The sequence below is a fragment of the Phodopus roborovskii genome, unplaced genomic scaffold (assembly GCF_943737965.1).
Source record: "Phodopus roborovskii unplaced genomic scaffold, PHOROB, whole genome shotgun sequence".
In the NCBI taxonomy this organism is placed as follows: Eukaryota; Metazoa; Chordata; class Mammalia; order Rodentia; family Cricetidae; genus Phodopus; species Phodopus roborovskii.
In genome coordinates, this window is record NW_026126434.1 from 14,097,715 (window position 1) to 14,101,612 (window position 3,898).

At 43.3% G+C, this 3,898-nt stretch overlaps 1 pseudogene; it reads right to left on the reverse strand.

The window, feature by feature from the left end:
* Positions 1-2,615: 2,615 nt before the first annotated feature.
* Positions 2,616-2,681, reverse strand: LOC127224431 (uncharacterized; annotated as a pseudogene).
* Between the last annotated feature and the right edge of the window lie 1,217 nt (positions 2,682-3,898).

Below are 3,898 nucleotides of genomic sequence, written 5' to 3' on the forward strand. Positions count from 1 at the left end.
CACAATATTCCATATCTGCAGTTCAATCCTGGGAGGAAGAGTGTTTCCCCGTCTGTTCTGCAGCTAACCCTCTGTCTGTGCCTATTATTACAGCAGAGTTCACGTTAACACTTTTGGTCCTGCTGTGTATTTAGTCCTCTAACCATTTGGTTTTATCAACTCATTGCTAAGTCTTTACTAATGGATGCAGCTGGTGAACTGTAGAAGTAGGTTATGTGCCAATGATGATGCTAAAGACAAGGAGGCTTATGCCCACCTTATTATCACTTAGCCTGTACTTACTAGATAAGTGACATCTTTTTCGTAAGCAATACTGCATGAAAATACACCTTCAGCCCTCCTTCCCACCCACCCAGCATCCCCTTTCTTCTAACTAGAAATCCACCTCTATGTAGGAAATCTGGAACTAAAAAGAAATAAGAGCTTCTTCTCTTAGTGTAGAATCTGGGGTCTGGGAGATGGCTCAGTGGGCAAAGTGATGCTGTTGAAGTGTGAGGACCAGAGTCTGGATCTCCAAAACTCACCTAAGCCAACACTGACATCTCGAATCCTGACATTCCTAGGGCATGGTGACAGCAACAAGAATCCTCAGAACCCTGAATGCCAATGAGCCTGGTGAACACAGCTGTGAACAATAGACAGACTGTCTCAAAGAAAGTCGAAGGTGGACCCCCATACCCAGTGTTGCCCTTTGACCTCCTCCTTTTTAAATAGAATCTGATACCTATATAATATCTTCATTGGTCTTTGTGTCTGTCCATTATCACTTGAATAGATATAACATGGCTGGGCTAGGGATGTAGCTCGGTGGTGCAGCACTTATCTAGCATGAATGAAGGAATCTGGACTTGAAACCAGCACTCTGGAAATTTTTGTGAATGACCTTTTATACCCATTGTCTTAGGGTTTTTATTACTGTGAAGAGACACCATCACCATAGCAACTCTTTTTTTTTTTTTTTTGATTTTTTTATTTATTTTATATAACCAAGTCCATTTAAATGAAAACAAACATTTATATACAATATTTGGGAATTTGGGCATTGTTCTTTCCAAACTACTTCCTGGTGGTAAGGGGCGCTGTCATGGGGGATTCTAAGAAGATGCAGAAATCCTGGCTGTAGTCTGTAAGACTGCTTTGTCCAGCTGTTTCAGGTGGTCTGGCTTGATCAAACCACATTAGTCTGGAAGGAATCCACATCTTTTCATTTTCTGTGGAAACCAAAATAGAAATCCTTTTCCCCAGTAACTTTTCCTTGAACTTAAATATTGGAGTCAAAGCATTTTTTTTAGTTTAATTTATTATTTTACATGTCGATCCCAGTTCCCTCTCCCTCCCTCCCTCCCTCCCTCTCTTTTACCCTCTCTGCCCTCTCACATGCACTCTAACCACCCTCCCCTCCCATCCCCCCCACCCCAATTCCATATGTAGGGGAATGCCATCCAGTTGGAGTCATGTAGGTCTGACAGGTCAGACCATAGCAACTCTTATAAAGAAACATTTAACTGGGGCTAGCTTACAGTTTCAGAGGTTTAGTCCATTATTGTCATGGCAGGAAGCATGGCAAAACTCAGACAGACACAGCGCTGGAGAGGTAGCTGAGAGTTCTACATCCAGATCGGCAGGCAGCAGGGAGAGAGCGAGACACTGGGCCTGGCTTGAGCATCTGGAACCTCAAAGCCCACTCCCTATGACACTTCCTCCAGCAAGGCTCTATGAATCTATGGGAGCCGTTTTCATTCAAACCACCACACCCATTCTATCTCCATCAGTATTATTAGCTACAGTGCAACACTGAGTAGAACGCCAGCAATCTATACTGTCTTTCAAATCTTAAAATATGAAGACACATGAAGTGCCCTTTATAAATTATTGTGCTTGTCCTGTAATTGAGTGCAGTTTCCTTCTCAATCCTAAACTGTGCATCCTCAGTGCCTTGGGGATACATTCAGGCTGGAAACAGAAGGCCACAGCCAGCACTGGCTCTAGCAGCTTCCGCTCTTGGCCAGTCCCCTCTGCACCCTCCCTCCCTGAGGGAATACCATTCTGGGTAGGATGTCTTTTGGCTCAGCTTTTTGAGTTTTTTCCAAGGTTACAAAGAAACAGTCCAAGCTCCTGTTGGCACCCAGCCTTGCCTTCTCCTTCCTGTCTCATTTTCTGGGCACATCTTTTTTAAAATTATCACCCCTAGGAATGACTAAAATTTCATGCAAAAATGGCTTATATAAAATATGAACTGAAATTTTGTGTACAGCAGCCTAATCCAGGGAGTTAAGGGGAGATTCATAAGATGCCAGAGGTAAACAGAATACTCTGTGTCTGGCAAAGCAGAAACTTAGAGGGTTCTGGAAGGTTCCACACACGTTTTACAGAACAGTGGCAAACTGGTGGAGAAGGAGACTCTTATCAATGTCATTGTAGTGATATCTCTTGGGCTTGTTGGACTGCAAGCGATGCAGAGTGCTCCAGGGACACAGGTTTTGTGAGTGCCCATGGTAGGGTAAGCTTTTCATTGGTTCAGCTGCTCCTCTAAGAAAGCCTTCACCCACCCTCTTGCAAGTGACCACAATAAAATCCTTCAGTTCAGAGATGGCTCAGAGGTTAAGAGCTCTGACTGCGCAGGGGCCATGCTAATCTCTGTATCATTCCAATTTTAGTATATGTGCTGCCGAAGCAAGCACATATCCCACAAAGGGCTGATCTCCAAAATATACAAAGAACTCAAGAAACTAGTTAACACAACACCAAATAACCCTATTAAAAAATGGGGTACAGAACTGAAGAAAGAATTCTCAATAAAGGAAATCAAAAAGGCTGAAAGACACTAAGAAAATGCTCCACATCCCTAGCTATCAGGGAAATGAAAATCAAAACAACTTTGAGATACCATCTTACCCCTGCCAGAATGGCTAAAATTAGAAACACCAGTGATGACTCATGTTGGAGAGGATGTGGAGAAAGGGGAACACTCCTCCACTGCTGGTAGGAGTGCAAACTCATACAGCCATTTTGGAGATCAGTATGGCAGTTCCTCAGGAAAATGGGAATTAGTTTACCACAGGACCCAGCAATCCCCCTCTTAGGCATATACCCAAATGATCCACATCCATACAACAAAGACATCTGTTCAACTATGTTCATAGCAGCACTATTTGTAATAGCAAGAACCTGGAAGCAACCTAGATGCCCCTCAATTGAAGAATGGTTAATGAAGATGTGGCACATCTACACAATGGAATACTACTCTGCAGAAAAAAATAATGGTATCTTGAAATTCGCAGGCAAGTGGATGGCACTTGAAGAAACCATCCTGAATGAGGTAACCAGTCACAAAAAGAGGAACACAGTATGTACTCACTCATATATGGATTTTAGACCTAGATCAAAGGATCACCAGCCTATAATTCACACCACCAGAGGAACTAGGATACAAGGTGTATCCTAAGAGATTCATATAAAGTCCCTCACAGAACTGGTAATGGACAAGTCCCCCAGAGCTCAGGGGAAGTTGGGGGAGGGCAGCGAATGGAGAGAGAAGTAGGAGAAAATGAGGAAGAAAGGAAAACCTGTGCGACCAGGAAGATCTAGCCTGGTTAGGAATAGAAGACAGGAAAGAGAGAGACAGAGAGAGAACATAAAATAGGAGCCAATATTGGTTTGAAGATAAAATTGAACACAAAGAAAGGTCTAGAGAACTACAAGACTGCTCCCAACTAACAATCTCAGCTTCCGTGGAAAGGCTATCATAAATGCCCTTCCCGGAGAGTGAGATCAACAACTAACTTATCCATGGAGCCCTCAACTAATGCCTGTTGGAAACAAAAGCAAACATAAACACTGAGTCGAAGTAGAACTCAGATGCAGAGGGAGAGGACAAGACCAGGCGGCAGAAACACAT